This window comes from Pinus tabuliformis, chromosome 2_2, assembly GCF_031772625.1.
Source record: "Pinus tabuliformis cultivar Carrire ecotype Pingquan chromosome 2_2, CPIR1, whole genome shotgun sequence".
NCBI lineage: Eukaryota > Viridiplantae > Streptophyta > Pinopsida > Pinales > Pinaceae > Pinus > Pinus tabuliformis.
The window spans coordinates 1,290,885,797-1,290,910,330 of NC_142300.1; the positions used below are offsets into that span (position 1 = coordinate 1,290,885,797).

The 24,534-nt window shown below is 37.7% G+C and overlaps 2 pseudogenes; both read right to left on the reverse strand.

Annotated features, from left to right (window-relative positions):
• Positions 1–959: 959 nt before the first annotated feature.
• Positions 960–1,595, reverse strand: LOC149198208 (uncharacterized; annotated as a pseudogene).
• A 6,061-nt stretch (positions 1,596–7,656) lies between these two features.
• LOC149198209 (dolichyl-diphosphooligosaccharide--protein glycosyltransferase subunit STT3B pseudogene) lies at positions 7,657–19,880 on the reverse strand (annotated as a pseudogene).
• Between the last annotated feature and the right edge of the window lie 4,654 nt (positions 19,881–24,534).

Sequence of the window (24,534 nt, forward strand, 5' to 3'; positions counted from 1 at the left end):
GGCACCTTAATTGCTGCGTATCTCTTCACATTCCCAATTAACTGGGTGTGGGTCTGGATTGACCTGTGGATTTTAACAAACTTTGCAACTCAATTTCTGAGTATAATCCCATGCACAGTCCTTTATATCGCTAAATTTGGCAGGTGAGGGGTCATTTCTGCCGCTATATATGAGCTGTTCACCATTTTTGTCAATATCCGAAAATGAAGCACTGAGGTAGGAGCGATCTTCTGGAGCAAGATAAACACCAACTGATCCAGGTGGATGTTGGTGGCCACCCACCTATCCCATTTGGACCCCCACAACTGTCTCTTTCAGTTTTTCTGTTTCCTTAATTATAGCACAATTTACTATTTTTAGCAGTTTTTTGGGTCCTAAACTTCCGGAGCCGTTTTGAGGCCCTAAACGACGTTTTTTTGGAAATCCACCGCCAGCAATTTTTCTATCTAAAAATTGTCTTTTCCGTCATAGTCCTCAGAGAGATATTTCCAACGGGCTATCATGCGCGTCAAACGGAGATAGTACGACCAATTCGCAACCCCGGGAAGTTGATGTACCAACTTACCCAAAAACGGGGCCCACAATTTGGCTTTTCATCTTCTAGGGTTAGGTTTTGGAATGTGAAGGGTTTTCCATTGTTTCTCAACAATAAATAGGCCCTCGAGCCTCATTGTAACACCATTCGAAACAGTTCAGAGGCATGTAGCCGACACATCTCTTCTCAAAGATAAGCTACCATCACCCTAGCTGGGTTATTTCTATTTGTAAGCATATTTCAGTATTTTACAGTAATGAAATGAAGTATTATTTCCGCTGCATCTCTGTTTTTATGGTTATCGCATCTCTGTATTTATGGTTATCTCTATAATCTATTGCATTCCTGCTTAAATCCGGATCACCAACACCGTACAATGGACCATTATTGTGTGTTCTACTATGGCTAAAATCATGAAGTTTGATTATTGCGGCACATTTGCTAGATGTGGATTGTAGGATGCCAACAAAGAATGGGGAACACTATCTACTCCATTAAAAACCTCCATATGATCTTTATTATTTGTGGATGTAGTAGACTCATTATCTAGATTTAGCCTGTCAGAATCCAGGATTGAATGTGGATCATGCTCCACTCTGTTTAGCATTTGTGTACATTTAGTCTGGCCTTGAATGCTTTGGATAGCTGCAATCAACAACTTATCTCCAACAATCCTTTTGACATTCCTTATGATGGTTTCTTTGCCAATTTTTCCTACCTTGTACTGAGCATAGAGGTGTTCCAATGTATTCATATAAGCCAGAGGCAGAGACTTTATTATGACCAAGAACAACCTTGGAATCGACATGCTGGCAACGCTAGGAATTCACATTGATCCTTTTGCAGGTTCCTGCATCTTGCATTTTCTTCCTTCAACTGAAGCTGAAGAAGGGTGCATGTCATAAACAGAACCCTGGCGAGCAAATTCAACATCCTTTAGAGAGCTGCTGAAGCTTTTGGGTACACCACAAATGCCTTGCTTTGCTTTCGATTCAACCCAACATTCATGAATTTGATGGGGAACCCTAAAGCTCACAATTTACTGTGGAAGATTGTGCATGGTTCATTGGTATCTTTCTATGAAGACTGTAATTTGGTATGGGTATGTTGGCTCACATATATGATGCATGGTTGTTGCGTGGCTACTATTTAAATCATTGAAACATATAAAGTCAAATTACAACGTTATTTTGGAGATAATTGCAGAAATATATCAGATTTTTTTGACTATTTTGGGCCTGGCTCCACTTCTATCTCTTGGGATTTATTTCTAGTTGAAATCATTTGAGGTCTTCATTTTTGCGTAGATAATGGCCATAATCAATAATTTTTTAGAGCTATTGAGCACATTAATGTTGTCTACTGTGTTGGGTTGTGTTATATTCTTTCCACGTAGTTAATAGGGGGTTTGAAGGGCACCCGTAACCCCACTTTATGGGGTCCGGGGAAGCACCCTGGAAAATTTTGGTTTTGGACCATATGTTAGGTTGGGCAGACCCACCTATGGTTTTGTGCATGATTTTCGCACATGTTTTTTGGATGCGAAGGTTTTCGGTCCATGGTATTGGATGCTTCGGCATGTATAAATATCTATTGTAACATTGAAAGGAACATAATGAAAAATCAAGCTGGTAGTCCTGGTTTTGGGATCTAGGGAAAAATCTCTGTGCATATGTGTTTTATGGGTTATGCTCTGGCATTTTTTATTTTCTTTGTTTAAGAATTCGTATGCAGGTAATTTCTGTACAGGGTTAAAACCTACATTTGGTATCAGAGTTGTTTTGGCTTCAAGGGGACGCCTTTGTTGCTGAGGGGTTTCGCTCGGGCCTGTGGTAGACCTTGTTTAGTGGGAGATCTGCGAGATCGATTCTGGTAGTGAAAGAAGATGGCGAGCAGTGGAAAGATAGAGATTGAGAAGTTCAATGGTCAGAATTTTGAGTTGTGGAAACTCAAGATGGAGGATCTGTTGGTGGATAAAGATCAGTGGATCGCGGTAGATCCGGGTACTAAACCATCGAGAGTGACCGATGAAGAATGGAAGAAGTTGGATCGGAAGGCAAAGAGCACAATACGATTGTGTGTCTCAGATTCAATATTGTTGAATGTATCAGGGGAAGCCACGGCAAAGGCTTTGTGGGTCAAGTTAGGGACTTTGTACCAATCTAAGTCTCTGGTGAATAAACTGTTCCTGCGGAAAAAGCTGTATAACCTGAGGATGAAAGATGGAGACTCGGTGACAAAGCATCTGAATGCGTTTAATACTATGGTAAGTCAGTTATTATCTGTTGATAATAAAATTTCAGATGAAGATAAGTGTATCAGTTTGTTGTGTTCTCTACCAGATTCGTGGGATAGTCTCGTTATTACAATAGGTAGCAATGCAACTGCTTTGCAGTTTGATGAAATAGTCTCAGCCTTGTTGACGGAGGAGATGAGACGGAAAAATATGGACAACCAGAATGGTGATGCCTTGTTTGTACGAAGACCGTCCCAGAACAGAAAAAAAAATAAGTCATCGAGTGGGAGATCTAAATCTAGAGGGAGATCTAAATCTCCGGGAAAACCTACAAAGGTGGTGTGCTGGAAATGCGGAAAGGAAGGGCACTTCAGAAGGGATTGTAAATCTAAAGCTCCCTATAAAGGAAAGGGATCTGATGATGCTTCTTCTGTAGAGGCAAAAACCACCTCAGATGAAGGTGGGGATGTGTACTTGGCTTCTTTAAGTACACATGTAGATCATGAGGCATGGTTGATTGACTCAGGTGCATCCTTTCACTTCACTCCCCATAGAGAGTGGTTCTGCGAGTATGAGAAATACGATGGTGGTGATATCTTCTTAGGAGATGATAGGAAGGATAGAATCATTGGTCGGGGAAAAGTAAAGTTGAAGTTGCAAGGTGGAAGGGTTAGAACACTTCTGGGTGTTCTACATATTCCTGCATTGGCCAGAAATATGATTTCTGTAAGAAAGTTGGATGATGCAGGTGTAAAGACGGTGTTCGAGAAAGATACCTGCAAGATGGTTCGAGGAGCACTAATATTAATGTGGGGAGTTCGGATTGGAACTCTGTACAAGCTGCAAGGTAGCACTGTTGTTGATGGGTGCAATAGTTCTATGGTTCCTGAAAATGGACTAGAGAATCTAGTGGTCTCTGGAGAGAAGACCATGTTGTGGCATCAAAGGCTTGGACATATTGGAGAGAAGGGCCTTCAAATACTTCATGGTAAAGGTATGGTAGAAGGTATGAATAATAGCTCTCTAGATTTTGATTTCTGTGAAAATTGTGTATATGGGAAGCAGAATCGGGTGAGTTTCCCCTCTGGTGGTAAGAGGACGAAACAGATATTAGAGCTTGTGCACAGTGATGTGTTTGGACCTGTGAAGGTTCCATCACTGGGTAAGTCTGTGTACTATGTATCATTCATAGATGACTTCTCAAGTAATACATGGATATATTTTCTTAAGAAGAAATCTGAAGTCTTTGACAGGTTTAAAGAATTTAAGGCTCTGGTGGAAAATTAGATAGAGAAGAAGATAAAGGTGCTGAGGACAGATAATGGTGGAGAATTTTGCAACAAGGAATTTGAAGAATTTTGTAAGAAGTGTGGTATAGCACGTCAGAAGACTACTCCATATACACCTCAGCAAAATGGAGTCGCAGAAACAATGAACAAGACGTTGATGGAAAGGGCAAGAAGCATGCTCAGTGGTGCCAGGTTAGGACAGGAATTCTAGGCAGAGGCGGTGGATACTGCATGTTACCTGATCAATAGATCACCTTCATCAGAGTTGGAGGATAAGACTCCACAAGAAGTATGGACTGGTAAGACACCCTCTCTTTCACATCTAAGGGTATTTGGTTGTGATGCATATGTACATGTTCCAAAGGAGAAACAAACCAAGTTGGATAGTAAATCTGAAAAGTGCATCTTTATTGGGTATAAGGATGGTTTAAAGGGTTATAAGCTTTGGAACCCAGTCACACGGAAGGTTGTGTACAACCGAGATGTGTTGTTCAGAGAGGTAAAAGATGTTATTCAACATGAAGTCCAACCAAAGGAACCTGAGAGGATAGAGTTTGAGCCAAAGGAGGAAGAATCAGAATCTGCAGCAGAGGAGGAATCAGAAGATGAAGAGCCACAAACTCCAGCTGTGAGAAGATCAGTTCGGGAAAGAAGGCAGCCAGAAAGGTATAGTCCATCTGCTTTCAGTTCAAATTTTGCTTTGTCTGTTACTGATGGTGATCCCAGAACTGTGAAGGAAGCAGTGGATTCATAGGATGGAAAACTCTGGAAAGAGGCCATGGTCGATGAAATGGCATCTTTGCACAAAAATGAGGCTTGGGATCTGGTGGAGTTGCCCGCAGGAAGGAAACCCATTGGCAGCAAATGGGTGTTCAAGAAGAAGACAAATGCAGAAGGAAAGGTGGAGAAATACAAAGCTCGGTTGGTAGAAAAAGGTTATTCCCAGGTGTCGGGAATTGATTTTGGTGATATTTTTTCTCCTGTTGCCAAGGTAACTTCTATTAGATTACTTTTATTTGTTGCTGCTGCTTTTGATTTTGAGGTAGAACATATGGATGTGAAGACAACATTTCTTCATGGGGATTTGGAAGAGGAAATCTACATGAAGCAACCTGAAGGCTTTGCGGTGAAGTGTAAGAAATAACTGGTATGCAAGTTAAAGAAGTCTCTGTATGGGTTAAAACAGTCACCAAGGATGTGGTATCAGAAATTTGATACATTTATACGGGGACTTGGCTTCACCAGAAGAAAAGCAGATCATTGTGTGTATTTTAAATTAATTGGTGACCGTATTATTTATATGGTCTTGTATGTGGATGATATGTTGCTGGTTGGAAATGACAAAGAAATTATCCAGGATTTGAAGACCCAATTGTCCTCCAAATTCGACATGAAAGATCTTGGTGTTGTAAACTATATTTTGGGCATGGAAATTAAAAGAGATCGGTCAAAGAGGAAGCTCTAGTTAAACCAGAGGAAGTATGTCGAGACAATACTCCAGAGGTTTAATATGCAGGATAGTAAACCGGTGAAGGTTCCTATTCCTGTAGGTGTGAGGTTATTTGTTGAACAGTGTCCCAAGACACAAGAAGAGGAAGAGGACATGTCCCGTGTTCCATATGCAAGTGCAGTGGGTAGCCTGATGTATGCAATGGTCTGTACTAGACCAGACATTGCACATGCAGTGGGAGTATTGAGCAGGTTTATGTCAAAACCTGGGAAGGAGCACTGGACAGCAGTGAAGCGGGTTTTTAGGTATTTGCGTGGCACTAGTGATTATGGTTTGTGCTACCAAGGAAGACCAGGATTGGACAGAGTGTTGGATATTCATGGCTTTGTTGATGCAGACTGGGCTGGAGATCTGGATAAGAGAAGATCTACAAGTGGGTATGTGTTTAACCTATTTGGAGTTGCAATCAGTTGGATGAGTAAGAAACAATCTGTAGTGGCACTATCAACTACAGAGGCAGAATACATGGCAGCCACTCATGCAAGCAAGGAAGCAGTTTGGTTGCAGAGATTGTGTTCAAGTATGGGGTTAGTACAGGGAGCTATAAGAATAGACTGTGACAGCCAAAGTGCAATTTTCTTGCAAAGAACCCTGCTTATCATTGAAAGACAAAGCACATTGATGTTCAATATCACTTTGTGAGCGATATAATAGAAGACAGAAAGGTGTTGCTGGTAAAGGTGGACACTTTGTAGAATACTGCAGATGCATTGACAAAATCTGTGAGCTCTGAGAAGTTCTCTTGGTGTAGAGAAGCAATGGGAATCTCAGGGCTGAAAAATGACTAAGCTCTCCTGTGGCCCCCTGTGGAAAGAAAACAACAAGTGGGAGATTGTTGGGTTGTGTTATATTCTTTCCACGTAGTTAATAGGGGGTTTCTAGCCAATTTATATTTATATATTTTTCCCCTTACAAAAAGTTTTTAAGAAGTTAAACTTGCAAAATCTAGAGTAAAAGCCCTGCAATATTTCTAGGTTACACTATTTTGAAAATGTTATGATTCTCATTCTTTATACTTATAGCTCTATAAGGAAATGGAATTTATCAACACTACATAACAATGTAACAACTATTTTGCCTATTAATACAAATACTCCTCTATAGATATATAAATAAATAGATAGATAGCCCCAAGGTTTAGCTCATGTTGTTTGTCTTGCCATGTCAAAGTTGTCATTATCAAAGCTCAAATATACCTGAGTCCCTAAAGGCAAGTACATGTTATAGGATGATGATATTTACCCTATGCAATATTCACATAATGTGATTAAGTGCATAAAGGGTTTCCCTTAATAAGTTTTTAAAGTTTGGCAAGCCTAGAGAAGGGTTTTGTGTTGTTAACTCATAATTGTGGGTTTTTGGGTGAGCCATAACCTTGACGAATTAAGGTCTAAGGATAAAATTACCTTGTAATACTTCTGGGCCAATTGCGATGCAACCAATGTATGGCGTAGAAAATGGACTTCAAGATAGTTCTTCTTTGGGTATGCCAAGGTATGGTATAAATCCCAGTGGCTTGAATTTGTAAAATATCACTATCCAATTAGCTGTTGTAAAGGCACCCTCCAAGTACTCAAGTTTCACATTTTTGTTTCCTATTTGAACCCCCCTGGCTCGATCCCACCTAGTAGCCCTATCATACTCAGTACCAAGCTCCGAAAATATATAGTAGCATAATTTATACATAAGACAATATAACATTTTAGTAGCTACCCCTTTGTCAACACAATACTCTCCATTAACAAGATAATCAAAATAATGACAATGTGTGTATTGTTCCATGTATTGTTGTCAATAATAATAGTTTTGTTTCCCATCATTGCAATTTAATATATATAGTCCCATCATGACTTTACCTTGACATCAAGAGGTGTATTTTGTTATATCGAAAAGTATGCTTCACTATTTCCATCAAAGATAACCCTTTCACAATGGGTACCCCTAACAACAAGAATAATAGAGGGAGATGAATATGCCCAATGGGTGACATATCTCATAAGTAAGTAAGGTACACCTAAGAATATGGTTCTTGTACCCTTTCTCTAGAATGACAATCCTTGATTTGTAGAAACCTTTGCAAATGGCTTTAAATTACTTGAGCCTTTATGGGTAGTCGTAGATGCAGAATTAGGCTTACTATGAACCAGACTGACCATATTTTTCCACAGTTTTTCACAGGTGAAGATATTACTACAGCACTTATTAGACACATGACTAGAGCTATGACAAGGATTATATGAACCATAAATCAATATAAACTAGTAAGACCATATAGCACAACGAAAATATTGTCATCTGTAAATCTTTTGAAAAAAAAGTAGAGCCTTGTTGGGAAGAAGAAAAGAAAGATGTGAAACTCAACCATAAATGATGATCAAACTATTGGTTAATGCTCTAAAATAGAGGCAATGAATGGTATATAATATTTTACATATGTTGGATCGAGAAGGGATTAGAAAAACCCAATGCAAGGAGATATATGATGTCATGCCAAGTCCAAGTGTTAAGTGCCCTACTCTTATTGCGCTAGTCACAATTATCTTCAAAAAGGCTTGAAAGAGTTTTGGGTCATCTAGGTTATGTTTAACCCGGTCTACAAAGCAAAATACTTGCAACAAGAACAAGAATCCCATGGCAGCCATGTGTTCTCCATTCTACACATGCTCATTAAACCATACAAATCAGATCTTTATCACACCAAGCATTTCTGGAATATACATGCAATTGTATGTGGTGCATAATAGAAATGAATATCTCCTAGTCACTAGAAGAGCCACAACATAGATTGGAATTAATTAATGATTGGAATATAACCTCCTCAGATAGATCATATAAAATTAAGTGAAAGTCGAGGTGACCGACTAGGCCAGGGATCTAGTTTTGACAACCTTCACAAACAAGTAGAAAGTTAAAAGTAGGGAAAATATCGCCACCCCTTCATTAGCATACATCCAAAAAAATACTAAGAAATATATGAGGGAATAATGGAAATCAAGGATGTTGCCGCAAGTTTGGTGCCAGAATCCCAAATCTCCTTACCAAAAAAATAACCAACCAGAGTGGTATTCGACAAAAAAATGGTGCCATCAACACACAAACTTATGTTCATTGCAAGGCAAAGAAATATGAGAGTCCAATAAAGAAGAGGCAATGACTAGAAGACCAGGGTAAAGGGTTCCTCAAATGATTATGCCCAAGGGATACCAGCTATCGTGTTAGGGTCCCACTCTAACCCCCTTATTTATGTAATGGGCTCACGTCATAGTCAAGAGTCAATAAAGCCCATATTAATAATTGTAAGTGGTTAATCCACAATTAATGACGGAACCACAATTAGTTGTAAATGGGCCGTAGTATTAAATAGATGGTATTAATAAAACCCACGATATTGGCTCGTGGTATTGCATGTATGAGTCATATATAAAGGATAGAGACTCCCTACGAGGAGCATCGTGTCTTATTTTGTAATCGAGCTCTGCTCTATTGGAGGTTGCCCCCTCGAAGAGGCAAGTGAACATTACTCTCTAAATAATAAAATCATTGATATTCTGTGTTCTAGGTATCTTTTCTTCGCATATTCTATATTTGGGTATCATTTTGCAGGTTAAGAGCATAACAAGTGGTATCGGAGCACTTTCCAGGGCCGGTGGGCTCTCCATTTCTTAGCAATTTTTTTTTTTTTGGCTAGAGACGTGTTCCGACGTCTTTAAACCATGGGATCTGTCGTTGAGCGCATAAACCTGCGGATTTGGGGAGGCATGCACGCAGGAAATACAAGAGGTGTTCACGTCTGTTGGACTCCCTTGTAACCCCTGTGGGTACCCCTTCGAGTAGTAGCGCATTAGACAGAACCGCGCACGGACTGGCTTCCACGTACCCTCTGGGTATATCGGAAGCCCCTTAGGCTCCCTTGAAACCTCGCCATAGATAAAACGTCGGTCGTCTCACGGCTACAGTACACCGAGAACAGCACTCGGAGAGATTACTCGCCCGTATGATAGGGTAGTCAGGTTGTACGGCTAAGGGTACGGTCGATCCTCTTTAGTTAGAGCCCTAAAACATTGGGCCAAGTACTACTGCCAGACCCTTATGTATATTGCGATCTGTAGCACCTGACACTCCTCAAGACCATAGTTCCCTTTCCTATCGTGGGATCACACTTCATCTCTTCCAGATCCGCTTGTGCAAAGGGGTGCAGCAACAGCAGACATCGGTCCCGCAGTCTCGAGTTTGTAGATCAACCATTCTGATCTATTAGATCCATCAGATCCATAGAACCAGTCTGTTCCTGCACCCAGAGCTATCAGATCTCTCAGATCCAACAGATCGGAGTCGTTGTGAAGGGTTCCTATACCGGGGTACAATTTTCGTAGGACTTTTGGCCGCATTGACATTCTGAGGATTTGGCCACTGCAGTATTGATAAGGAAGGAGTAAAACTCTGTTAGGAGTTTTCAGAAGAAAAAAAAAATAAAAAATCTGAGATTTTTCGAGGCACTTATTAGTGATATAGCCCATCGGAATCAGGATGATGAGCTGAGTATGGTGGTACCATTCACTTCTTAGTGATTTTTTTTTTTAGGCGGTCCCAATTTTCAAAAAATCTGGTTGGTGTATGGTCGAAACTAGAGCTCAAGCGATGGCCAATGAAAGGATGGACAAACTTGAAGAATCATTGCAAAACCTCCACATTCAGCTTACCGGACTATGTAGCATGGTCGAGAAAATAGGCCCGAAGGGCAAGGAGCAAGCCCACGAGGAGGTGTATAATGGAAATGAACACAATGAGGGTGAGTCTAGCCACTCTCCTCACGTCTGGCACACCCACCCACAACCCAGTCAGCGACCTACCAAGTTGGGTATGCATAAATTTGACGGTTCTAACCCGTCGGCATGGATAGCACAAATGGAGCAGTATTTCAAACTGAATCGCATCTTCGATGAAGAGACTTAGCTTATGTTGGGGAGCATGTACTTGGACAATGAAAGGCGGCAATGGTGGGAATGGCATCAACATTGCACTGGACCTTTTAAGACTTGGCCCAAATTCACCAAAGCTCTTCAAGACCGCTTTCACCAGGAATCATCTTTTTTGGGTCGTCTTACTAAGCTCCGACAGACTGGTACAATGGATGAATATATTACAACTTTTGAAGCCTTAGCCTTCCGCACTTGGGGTCTCTTAGATGTGTTCTACACGAAATGTTTGTCAACAGTCTTAAAGAAGCTATCAAAGCCCAAGTCCTACTGCACCACCCTCCCACATGGACGGAGGCTTGCAAGGTAGCTCGTAACATGGAACGTGCATTAGCAGCCCAATACAGTCGCCCAAATTTCTCCGCTAAAGGTCGCCCCCCACAGGCTCACAACACGACTCAAACACTTAAGGTCCAAAAGGTGTCACCTCGAAATGGCCGAAAGAAGAAAGCAAGGCCTATGTTACTACTGTGATGAAAAATACTCCCCAGGTCATAAATGCAAGGAGCCCAAATTTTTTCAAATTGATGCCACTGACTACAGCTCAACAGAGGAAGATCCACCACTGGAGGAACATGAGCCGCTAGAAGAAGACAACCAAAAGGACAATGTCTCTGACGAACCAGTTATTTCGTTGCATGCTTTGGCAGGGATTTCTTCCCCTCAAACTCTCAAAATCAGAGGTTTTATTAAACATCACCCAGTAGTAGTCTTGATTGATAGTGGAAGTACACATAATTTCATCCATCAAAAAGTCGCAGAAGCAGTGCATTGTTTTGTACGAGCAGTTTCTAACTTCCAAGTTCAAATTGTGGATGGAGGCACAATGAAATGTGAAGGCCGCTGTGAAAATGTCAAACTTCAAATGGGGGATTATCAGTTGAAAACTCACATGTTTGCCATACACATGGGGGGTTGCGACATTGTCCTTGGCGCTGAATGGCTTCGCACTCTTGGGCCAATCACAATGGATTTCCAGGAGTTATATATGAGTTGTAAGCAGAAAAACTACACACATACCCTTCGTGGACTTCAGGCAGGATCCCCCTCTATCATCAGCTCACATAGGATGGAAAAATTGTTAAAAAAGGGAAATCATGGAGTTGTAGCTCAATTTAATGCCATCCAGGCAGTCAAAACCAAGCCTTTGCCAATTCATCCTGAGATGCAACAGATTTTAAATAACCATCTGCCGGTCTTTGACAAGCCTCATGAGCTTCCACCCTCGCGAGGGGAACATGATCATAGCATCACCTTGGTTCCAGGGGCCCAACCCCCAAATGTGTGCCCCTATAGATATCCGTTCACCCAAAAGAATGAAATAGAAAAAATCATCAAGGAACTTTTGGAAGCAGGTGGCATTCGTCCTAGCATTAGTCCTTATTCATCCCCAGTGGTCATGGTGCTCAAGAAATATGGGGAGTGCATAAAATATCGAAATGGAGCCAATTCTAGATTTCATAGAAACCTTTTTACATCAAGTAAAAAGTGGTTATATAGTTGAAATACAAATTGGACTCATGGATCATTCTTTAATATTGAAGCACACTGAAAAATCTCATTATAAATGTGAGGACATATACCAAACAAAGAATCCCCATCTGCAATAGTAGCTCCTATTGTTTGGTTTTGAGCCTAAAATTCCTCACGAAGAGTTATAGGGTTTCAATCTTTAGGCTTAGAGGTGTCATTACAGAGTTCAATTCTATTTTCAATTTCCTAGTCATTACATTAATATATTAATCACAACTATTCCCGAGTTTTCTAGGGGTTCTACTCAATGAATCTCGTGTGCATGGTTTCATATGTGAAACTATGGTTCTGTAATTGTGGAAGCAAGCCATGAGGCAAGAAGCATCAACTGAGGGTATTCTCAACAAAAGGTATCCAAAACGTTGTAGATGGGACAATTTATGGAATGAAGCTAACGGTTCCACCCTAGAAACCCTTATAAAACCCCAATTTCGATAGAGTTATGACTTGCTCTAAAACCACTCATCTAGAGCTTGGGGTTTAAGTTTTGGGAGGCTAGAAACCCTTATCAAACCTAATTTCCACATAGGTGTAACTTTCTCTGAAACCACTCATCTAGATCTCAGGGTATAAGTTTTGGGAGGCTTGAATGATGAGGGAGAGGAGAGATCACAAAACATTTCTTGAAATTATTCTAAAAAAAATGATAGAAAAATACACACATTGAATTCATCACAACCTATGAAAAAATATAACTTTTTATTAACTGAGAAAAATTGCTATGACTACATCATGGTCGACGAATCCATCTTTTTGAAAGGTGAGGCCCATTATTTATTGTATTTTTGGTGTCTTTTTGAGCTACATCATTCAATATCATCGGTGGATATCACTTTCCATTCGGATCAACCGTAATATGAAATATTAAAATGGCCTATTTACTATATGAAATAGAAGAAATTTGATAGTGCTAAAAAGAGAGCAAATTGTCACGAGATTCACGTTGAAATTGGATGGAAGACTAGGCATACAAACTATAAACAAAGAAGAATGAATGAAACAATCTTTAAGAAGATATTCAATCTTAGCTCCAATTAACTTAATAAAATAATGTTTATTTTTTTAATAGATATTGGAGGTTTTTGTAAGATCTAACTACTAATTATTCATTCAAGAGGAAGTGGTTGAAGGATTATCTCCAATATTATCCAACAATTAAAAAATGCCTAATGATTTGATATCATTACTTAGCATGGTATTATTGTATAGTTAAGCCATAAATCTATGACAATCTCTTAACACCTACACCATTGAAAGAAACACACATTGACACAACTAGACATTCTTCAAATGCTTTGCATTTGAAAACAATGCTTGGACCAATGAGACTCCTTCAAGCTATTCCCTATTCCAACAAAAGGTATAGCCTTCTAGGTGTGACCAAATTTTCCTAACATCATTGGAGGTTGTTAGCATTTGAAATGGCTTTTAAACCTTGTGAAGTTATGATGATGAACTTCCAAATCATAGATACAATCCACACATGCATATCTCTACTATTTGTGACAATATAGGGGGATCTAGAAGACGATTTTCACCCCCCATAGACACCTTGATGAAAATAGTAGGAGGGAATCACCCCTACACCCTTCCCCATTAATAATTGGGATCCAAACATAACTAAAAGAAAGACCCTTGAATTAGGAAGATAATCAGGCTCCACAACCAACAATCTTCCATTTGGAGACTAATTACAAAAGCTTCATTGCTACTGCATTTTCTAGACTAAGGATTCATGTTGCACATTAATTTGTCACATCCATGCAAATGATGTAAAATCTTTATCTTTAGCCTTCCAAATAACTGTTGTCATCAATCCCTAAGAAATATGGAGTAAATACCTCTCCATGAAGTATAAGAATGCTAGACTACATATCATTAAAACCCTATTTTTGGAGATCATTTTAGGTGCTAGTATTACAACCCATGATGTTGAATCTTGCATAATAAATGTATTGAAACATGATCGCCACTTTCCTTCATTAAAAGTGCATAGTATTTTTACTTGGGTAAAAAATAAAAAAGGTTACAAAGCTTCCATTCTAGAAGCCTCGTGAAGGTATCTTTCTAAGCGGCGAGGATATGGACTTGAAATCCTACCATAATGGATCTCATCCCTACAATAGTGGATCCCATTCCCTCCATTGGGGATCTAACTCCTATGTAAGTGGATCTCAAACCTCCATCGTTGTCCTACAAATACAACTCACTCAAATGGAAAGGGGTTGGACTTTTTAGTCTTGAAACTATACTTCCTCTTTACTAAAGTATACATTGAAGGTTTTTGAAAGCGAGGTTTGAATTGAGGGCTATTGGGAGGAAGCTATCAACATCAAGGCTTTGATTGTAACTAACTCATTTTTATTATTAATACAAGTGCATATTTCTTTCCAACATTCATTGTTATGGTGATTGTTATGAGATTCCTTGATCACTTGTATATATTATAGTAAATCATTTATGTATCACATGCTTTGATAATTTCTATGTTTCAATAATAGAGTTCAGGCTTCTGTGATCCATATCAAGTTAGAGAAATATTCTTTGGCGAAAATCACATGGAATATCATTTGTTGACGCGTTTCGAACCAACCAGTGTGGTTCATCGTCAGGACAAGTTGAACCACACTGGTTGGTTCGAAACGCGTCGACAAATGATATTCCATGTGATTTTCGCCAAAGAATCTTTCTCTAATTTCTATGTTTGTTTATTTGCAGATATTTTCTTGGAGCATTGAGAATGAGATCAAAAGATATAAAAGACAACAACAACAACAATTATTTTGAAAAAGGTATGAACCATTCATCCAATCTTACATTTATAATTTGATGGTAACATAGAGAATGTATATATGTATTTGATTGTTTTGTTCTAGCGTTTGGTTTCCAAACCTTGGGAGATTGATCTTATCCACAAGAGAAATTTGTCTACCAAACAAAATTAGCAATTCCATTGGGAAACAAGTTGTTCCTCGATAGTATTACTTATTTTCTTAAGTCAAAATTTTCCCAAGTCTCTCGCAAACCAACTTGACTCTAAAAACGTAGATCTTTTAAATATTTTCAAAGTTTTTAAATTTTTTCTTGAGTTTCACGATCATCACACTTTGTTGTGAGAGACAATGTCTCGAAATCATACTATGTATTTTACAAGATGAGACTATCCATGTTCATTGCACTGATATGTACTAGATACCCACGTTGATCTCTAAAAAATTGGAATTTTCCAAAGGTTTCCTCTATGTGATGATGGATCTATTGATTACTTTGGTTTTGGGGTATGTTATTAATCTCATCATTAGAAAAATTTTGAGGTCTAAAATGGGCCTCCTAAGGAACAATGTAAAATAATTTTCAAAATAATAAAATAATATTATGTTACATCATCAAATTTTAGAGGGAAAAAAGAAAAAACTACTTTTTAAACTTATCTCACTAGGTTTTACTCAAATTTAGAGTGAGAGCACTCATTAGATGCATAATTTAATATCCTCTTCGAAGGAGTGCCCATGTTGCATACTTTTGATGTACCATGCTACACGAAAAATCAGAAACATGAAAAACGTGATTGCAATATTTTTTTTCATGTATTTCTCATTTTTTGTGTAGCAGGGTCCATTGAAACTATGCAACATGGGTAATCCTTCGATGAGGAATTAAATTATGCATCCAACATGTTCTCCCACTCGAAATTTGAGTAGAATGATAGGATGATAAGTCGAAGGTATTAGTTGAAAATGTAGTTTTTTTAATCTTTATGTTGGTAATGTTGGCATTGATGCCATTGATCACATGTATGTTGAATGTTGAATTGGTGATAATTTATGTTTGAATGCAAAAGGATGAAAGCGATGTGAAGTGAAAAGGTTATGCTAATCAATGTAAATGCTAAACATTGTCAAATGGAACATAAAATATTGAGACACAAGTTGAAAAATAAATGTTTTAATTGAACAGAAAATGTATGACACAAAATAATCATTACTGGTTGAGCGATTTTATTTCAGCTCTAGTTTATGTTACAAATTAATTTTCTAAAATCGAAAATGAAGAGACAAGTTTATGAACAATTTTTTTTTTGGAAGACCAAGAGACAATGCCTCATTTCATATTCCTACAAATAATAAAAGCAACCAATAAGGCTTGCTTATAAAATATAAAATGTGGAATGGAAAAATGGATTTTTGAGAAAAAACCAATTTGCATAAGAAAGTTTTTGAGTAACAACAGAAGAGACACAAAGTGGAAAAGGTGAAGTATTGCAATAGTAGACTTGGCAACAAAACTATGAATGAAGTGACCAACATTTGTGACTTGATGTTGTGCTTGAGAGATTTCCGCCCCTTTCTATATTGTAGCTTGAAAAATAATAGGTTCTAGCCTGTTGAGGTAGGAGCCTGCTGTGGGCTATAGCCTATAGAACATTTGTGGGAGTTGAATCTTCCTTTGAGGTATGAGCCTCTTATAGGTTGGAGCCTACAAAAATCCGATGTAATAAGGAGTAGCATCTTTCCTTCACATCACTTTCAACCTAAAATGCCGAAGTTTCCAAACTGAATTTTATAGCTAATGCAAAAGCTATGAGTGCACTTCTAAGTGGTGTATGTGAGTTTGAGGTCCAAAGTAATTCATTGTGATACAACCAAAGACATCTTGGTTAAATTAGAAAATATTCATGAAGGAGATAAAAAGGTGAAGGTGGCACATTACAAGTGTATAGAACGCAGTTTGAGACCTTAAAAATGAATGAAGATGAAGATATAGCTAAATTCTTTTTAAGAGTTTATGAATTCGTAAATATCATGATGGGTCTAGGAGACACAATCAAAGATTACTTTTCTTTGTGTGTGTGTATATATATATATATATATATATATATATATATATATATATATATATATGTGCGTGTGTGTGTGTGTGTGTGTGTATACATATATATATTTCTTTTGACTTGTGTATATATTTGCTTTATTTTATTTATTTTTCCATTAATTATTGATCATTTAGTTTATTTTATTTCCATTAATTTTTTTATTTATCAAATGATCTTGTCTCAATTAGGGTCTTGACTTGTTTTTATAATTTTTGACTTCCCTCCTTCTATAGAGTTTGACTTTTATTTTATTTATTTATTTATTTTAATAAATAAATTTAAATCTATTTCTCAAAAACTCGTTGTTTAATATAGCGGTTACTTTTTAATACCTTTTTTTAATAAATTAATAAACTAATATCATAATTTAAATATTATTTTTGAAAAACTAGTAATATTTGGTTTAATAAATTAATTTAAATATTATTTTCAAAAACTAGTCGTTTAATATAACGTTAATAATATTTGTTTTAATATATTAATAAATTAATATCATAATTTAAGTATTATTGTTCAAATATAGCCGTTACTTGGAAATTATGTCTCTACATTGCTCTCTATTTAAGCCTTTGCCATGGTTTGCCTTTTCATCAGGTCCTGATGATGAACCACACTTGTTGGTTCGAAACACATCGGCCAAATTTTTTCGTATGTGATTTCTACTAAAAGACTTTACTTAATTCATTATGGATCACAGAAGCTTGAATATAGAAAAATATATTGAGGTCATTTCCTTCTAAATTCAATCTTAAGGTTTCAACTATGGAACATACCACAAACTTTGAAACTCTGAACATAGATCAACTAATTTACTCTTTGACATCATATGAGATGAGGATTCCAAAAGCAAAGGAAGCTAGTAGAGAGGACACTTTCAAGGTGACAAGCCCATAGAAGAGAAGGAGTGTTCATGCTCAGGTTCTGATAAAGAAGAAGCAAAATTTGTCAAAAGGTTGAAGAAAGACATAGGTAAGTACAAAGGAAAACTTCAATTGAAGTGTTTTAATTGTGGAAGAGTGGGAAATTGTGCATCAAAATTTCTTTATAAGGATTAAGAAAATTAGCGTAAAGGGAAAGAGAAGAACAAAGCTAAAAAAATGCAGAAAGAGAGAAAATTCAAAAGAAAAAGATTCTATGCTCAAGAAGATAACAGTGGATCTAAAAGTTCCAATGAATCCTCTAGTGAATACGGAACCAATGAATTCATGCTGATGGCCTTGGAATAACTGAAAAGGATTGCCAAGAATATGCAAAAGAAGAGGAAGGTGAGTTAGACCTTGAGGAGGTGTTAATTAATGCCCTAGATGAAATAGAAAGGATTAAACTAAAGAATAGGAAGCATAAAGAGATCCTATTGAAATATGTAAAGAATAATCAAATTCAGAAGACATTATCAAGTCGAAATTTTAACTTGAAGAAGCAAAGAATATTGAATACATTTTAATGAAGCAAATAAAAGAGAAAAGCCAAGAGTGCGAAAGATTGGAAGAAGAGGTGGTAAGTCTGAAGAATAAGCTAGAGAAGGCTCAAACTAAACTGAACATGAATATTCAACATATAAAGGCGCCTGAAAAAATGGATGTGATATTAAACGCTCACAAGTCTCCACTCATAAAGATTGGGTTAGGCTATGAAGGAGAATCTAGTAAATCCAAGACATAGGACAAAAGGACAATCACCTTTGTAAAAGTTTCTAGGGGAGAGGATGACAACTCACATCAATCTGAGAGAAAAAATTTGAGCAACACTTTAACATCAAAGGAACAACTACAAAGAAACATTGTCAGAAAAGTATAGAAGGCAAAAGAAATGGAAAATAAAACAACAATCTATGAGAAACCACACTTCTTTAGGAGACAGGGTTATTAAATGTCACACATGGTTAGATTCTCAAACAACATCCACTACCCTGTCCAAACTGTTTAATGGTGCTGCTGTAAAAATTTTGGACATAAAGCTATAAATTGTAGAGCTTATGTCAGAAGAATTTATCTGGGAAATTTTAAGATAAGAAATAAAGGATTCACAAACATTAAAACAAACTTGAATCTAGACAAAAATGCATTTTCTCCTCTCCTTGATATCACTGAATGTTTCTATTGTCACAAATTTTGGTACAAGTCATATCAATGTCAGCTTAAACACAATAGATTATTATCTCAGAATATTTTTAGAACAAATGGATGCATGCAATGGAGAAAGAAGGTAGAAGAAATGAAACCTGGTATGCGTGACCTAGTTCTGTATGCTCAAGATCAAAACAGTAAATGGTACATGGACAGTGGAGACTCTAGACATATGACATGAGATAAAAAAAAGTTTGTTTCCCTAAATGAAAATAAAACTGGAAATGTCACATTCAACAATGATGAAGTAGGAAGATAGAGGAAAGGGTATAGTAGGTCTAAACAATGGAAGAGAAAATGCTCAAGGTGTATTGTTTGTAGATGGTCTGGCTAAAGGAGTTTGAACTGAGAATAATGTATATATCTTGAAGGAAGAAAGTGAAGAATGCTACATTAGAAAACAAGATGAATCCTGGTTGTAGCATAGGAGATTGCGGCATCCCAATTTTGATCACATCATCAGACTCGATAAGAAGAGTGCAAATAGAGATCTACCAACATTAAATAAGCCTCAAAACATTATTTGCAAGTCATGTCAAATGGGTATACAAACATGAACATCATTTAAAGTCAAAGACAAACTATCAAGTAGTAAGCCTTTGTAGACAGTTCATATGGATTTGTGTGGCCCTTCCAGAACAAAATCACTAGGAGGAGAACAATATTCCATACTGGTAATTGATAACTATTCGAGATTGACTTGGATGGAATTTCACATAAATAAGTCAGAAGAATTTGAGAAATTTAAAACATTCAAGGCATTGGCAGAAAATGAAAAAGGATGCAATATAAAGTGCATAAGGTTAGAAAGAGGAGGTGAATTTACCTCAGATGAGTTTGTTGATCTGTGTAATGAATTTGGCATAAAATGAAAACATACTATTGCAGACACACCTCAACAAAATGGAGTTGTAGAAAGACAAAATAGATTTGTTCAGCAAATGGCCATAGCCATGATGCAAGAAAGAAACATTCCTTAAACTTATTGGGTAGAGGCAATACATAAAACAATACATATTCTTAATAAGGCATCTCAAAACCAAACTGTGATAAGAAACCTTATGAACTATGGCATGGTAAGAAAGCTTCAATCGTCTAGAAAATTATATATTACAGAGCAATGGAATACATAGAATATTGCATAAATATAAACACAGAAAATGCATAAAACCAGAGAGACACAGATATACGTGGTTCACCTAGTTTGGGCTACGTCCACCCCGAACAGCCAGTCCTTCCTTTCTATTATCCAATGAAAATGAAGAGACACAACCTACGACAAATCGCTGTAATATCCTCTGTTTTCTCTCACAGTCTCACCTCTCTATTTCTCACTCAGAGAATACACATCTATTACACAGCCTCAATACAATGCCCTCATACAAAGAGAGGGGTTGCCTTCTAGGGCAAAAAACCCTAAACCAAACATAAGTTCTGCCATTAGATCATCCACCTAATGAACGACCCAGATTGACTAGAAATTACTATACTTTTACAAGGAAATTTTACATTTGTTTTTAGCTTCGAGGGCGCTACCGCCGAAACCCCCGTCGGGGGACCGCTGGCTCCCGGACCTCCCAACCGGTGGGGATTAGCCACCCTAGACCCTTGCGCGGGGATAAGTCCCCCCCGCACCCCCCCGCATGGAGGGGTGTACAAACTTCCTGGGGTATACATCCAGCTGAAACCAAGACCTCTAAATAACCATGCTCCACACCCAACAATCTCCCACTTGGAGAATGATTGTAGCAACTCCACCGCTACTTCATTTGCTAGACAATGACTCCTCTTTGGACCTGGTTGTTTCTCATCTTCATCGTCATCCTTGAAGACCAATTGAAACTGAGCATATTCTTAGTTTCTCCCTGGTTACAACTTTTGTTAGCATATCTGCAGGATTCTAGCTAGTGTGTGTCTCTTGCAGCTTCAGCTCTCCATCTTCTAACACTGATTGTATGAAATGGTACTTGAGCTATATGTGTTTAGTCCTGGAGTAAAATGTTGAGTTCTTTGCAAGATGAATGGCACTTTGGCTATCACTATATAATGTGCCCATATCATGCTTCTTACCCAATTCACCCATAAACCTTTGTAACCAAATCATTTCTTTACTAGCCTCTATAGCAGCAACATACTCTGCTTCTGTTGTTGAAAGTGAAACAACACTTTGGATTTTTGAAACCCAACTGACAACTGTTCCACCTACAGTAAATACATATCCTGTAGTGCTCCTCCTATTATCTCTGTCACCTGCCATATCTGCATCAACATATCCCTCTAGAGAAATGTTTGAACCCCCAAAGCATAATGCTTGATTTGTGGTACCTTTCAAATATCTGAGAATCCATTTCACTGCCATCCAATGTCCCTTTCCTGGATTGTTCATGTACCTGCTTACAACTCCCACTGCATGTGCAATATCAAGCCTTGTGTAGACCATTGCATACATTAAGCTTCCAAATGCTGATGCATATGGAACTTTAGACATATAATCCATGTCTTCTTGGGTCTTTGCGCACATTTCCTTACTAAGTTTGAAATGGTTAGCAAAAGGTGTACTAACTGGTTTTGCATTGTGCATATTAAATCTTTTCAACACCTTTTGTATGTACTCATTCTGAGACAATGTTAATTTGCGATTTTTCCTATCTCTAGTTATTCTCATACAAAGGATTTGTTTTGCAGCTCCCAAATCCTTCATTGCAAATGAATTTGCTAGTTTTATTTTGAGCACATTTATTTCCTGCATGTTAGACCCTGCAACAAGCATGTCATCCACATACAATAATAATATAATGTAGCTGCCATCATTTTGCTTTTTCAGATAAACACAATGATCAGAGTGACATCTAGTATAACCTTGTTCAGACATAAACTTGTCAAATTTTAGATACCACTGCCTTGGAGCCTGTTTTAAGCCATACAAGCTCTTCTTCAACCTACACACTAGTTTCTCCTTCCCTTTTACCTCATATCCTTGTGGTTGCTACATATATATCTATTCCTCCAAATCCCCATGGAGAAAGGCTGTCTTTACATCTAACTGCTCAAGATGCAAAGCTTCAACTGCTACTAGACTTAAAATAGTTATGATTGAAGTCATTTTAACAAAAGGAGAAAATATTTTATCAAAATCAATACATTTCTTCTGTGCAAACCCCTTCAACACAAGTCTAGCTTTATACCTCTGTTTTCCTCCATCTTCTTCCTTTAGCCTGTAAACCCATTTATTCTGCAATGCAGTTTTACCTGCAGGCAACCTGACTAAGTCCCAAGTCTGGTTATGCATTAAGGAGTCCATCTCTTCTTCCATGGCTAGCTCCCACTTCTTCCTGCTTTCAACTTGCATTGCTTCTTCATAACATTTGGGTTCACCAGAACCAGTCAACAATAAATAATATAAGAAGGAGAGTATCGTTCAGAGGGTATACTTATCCTGGTAGATCTTCTAACACCGCTTTCAGGTGTTTGGGGTGCCTGTTGCTGTTGTGGTGGTTTTTGTTGTTGTGGCTGTTGATTATTATTATTTTCAGGCACCTTTAATTTTTCTGTGATCTCATGAAGAACTATGTATTCCTTGTTTTCTTTTTCCTGTTTCTTTTCATGCAACTGATTCTTATACAAGACCTTTTCATTGAATATTACATCTCTGCTCCTAATGATTTTGTGATTTCCATAATCATATAAGAGATAACAAAAATCGTTAACACCATATCCAATAAAGGTACATTTCTTTGATTTTGCCTCAAGCTTTGTTCTATTTTCTTTATTAATATGGGCAAAAGCTTCACAACCAAAAGGCTTTAAAAAAGAGTAGTTTACCTTTTTTCCTATCCATGCTTCCTCTGGAACACCACCATCCAAGGAACTTGAAGGCCCTCTGTTTATTAGATAAACATCAGTATCTACAGCATTTGCCCAAAATTGTGAAGGCAATCATGCATGCAATCTCACGCACCTTGCACGCTCCATGGTTGTTCTATTCATTCTTTCTGACACACCATTTTCTTGTGGTGTTCTTGGAACTGTCTTCTCTCTGCAAATTCCATGCTCTAAAAAGTACCTATCAAACTCTTTGCTGCAATATTAACCTCCATTGTCTGATCTGAGACACTTCAATTGCTTTCCTATCTCAATCTCAACCAAAGCTTTCCATTCCTTGAAAGTATAAAATACATCAGATTATTCTTAATACAATAAATCGAAGTTTTTCTAGTTGCATCATCAATAAAAGTAACATAATAACGAGAGCCATTGAGAGATGATACCTGAGCAGGTCCCCATACATCTGTATGCACAAGCTCTAATTTTTCACTCTTCTTTTCTTTCCCAACTCTAAGAAATCTGTCTCTCTTTTGTTTTCAATAAATGCAATTCTCACAGAAGTCCAAATCAACATTATTCAAACCCAGCAACAAATTCCTTGAGTGAAGAATCTTCATCCCCTTCTCGCTCATGTGTCCAAGCCTATGATGCCATAATGCTGCATCTACTCCTTTGGAAGTTAAAGAATTAACATAGTTAGAAATACCATTGCATAAATACAATGTACCAACCTTTTCGCCTTTTTCTATTACTAGGGCTTCTTTGGTGACCTTCCAAGCTTTATCTCTGAAATTTGTCACACAACCTTCACCGCCTAACTGCCTTGTTAAAATCAGATTTTTCTTCAGATCTGGAACATGCCTTACCTCCTTTAGTAGTCATTGGCTTCCATTCTGCTGTTTTACAAGAACCTTACCCATTTCAACAATTTTACAGTGTTTATCATCACCCAAACGGACTTGTCCAAAATCTCCTTGAACATAGTCATGAAAGTATTTCTTATCAGGTGTGGCATGGAATGAGGCCCCTGAATCTACCACACAGGAATCCATAATATTTTCGAAAGAAAGAATCAAAGCATCTTGTAACACCTCACATGTCACATTTTCTTCATGATTGTTTTCTTGCTGTGCATATCCTTCTTTTCCCTTCCGAGATCTAGAGTATTTCTTTAGGTGTCATTTCTTTCCGCATTTACAGCACACTATCCCCGATCTGGACTTGGATCTGCCTTTCCTTGATTTATTGCAATATCCTGAGCTCTTTCCTCTTTCCATTTTTCTTCCCCTAGACTCTGCACTCAAAGCATTACCCGATGTCTCATCAGAGCTTTTTTGTCGCATTTCCTCGCTAAGGATAGCACCGACAACATCATCAAACTTTAAAGTACTAGAGCCAAAAATAGAGTTACTAATGGCCATTACTAAACCATTCCAACTTTCTGGAAATGAGCACAAGAATAACAGAGCTCTAACTTCATCATCAAATTTTACCCCTACAGAACTTAACTGACTTGTAACAGTATTAAAATCATTTAAATGGTCTACAACAGATCCACCTTCTGACATCTTCATATTAAATAACCGTTTCATAAGAAATACCTTGTTTGAGGCCGAGGGTTTTTCATATAG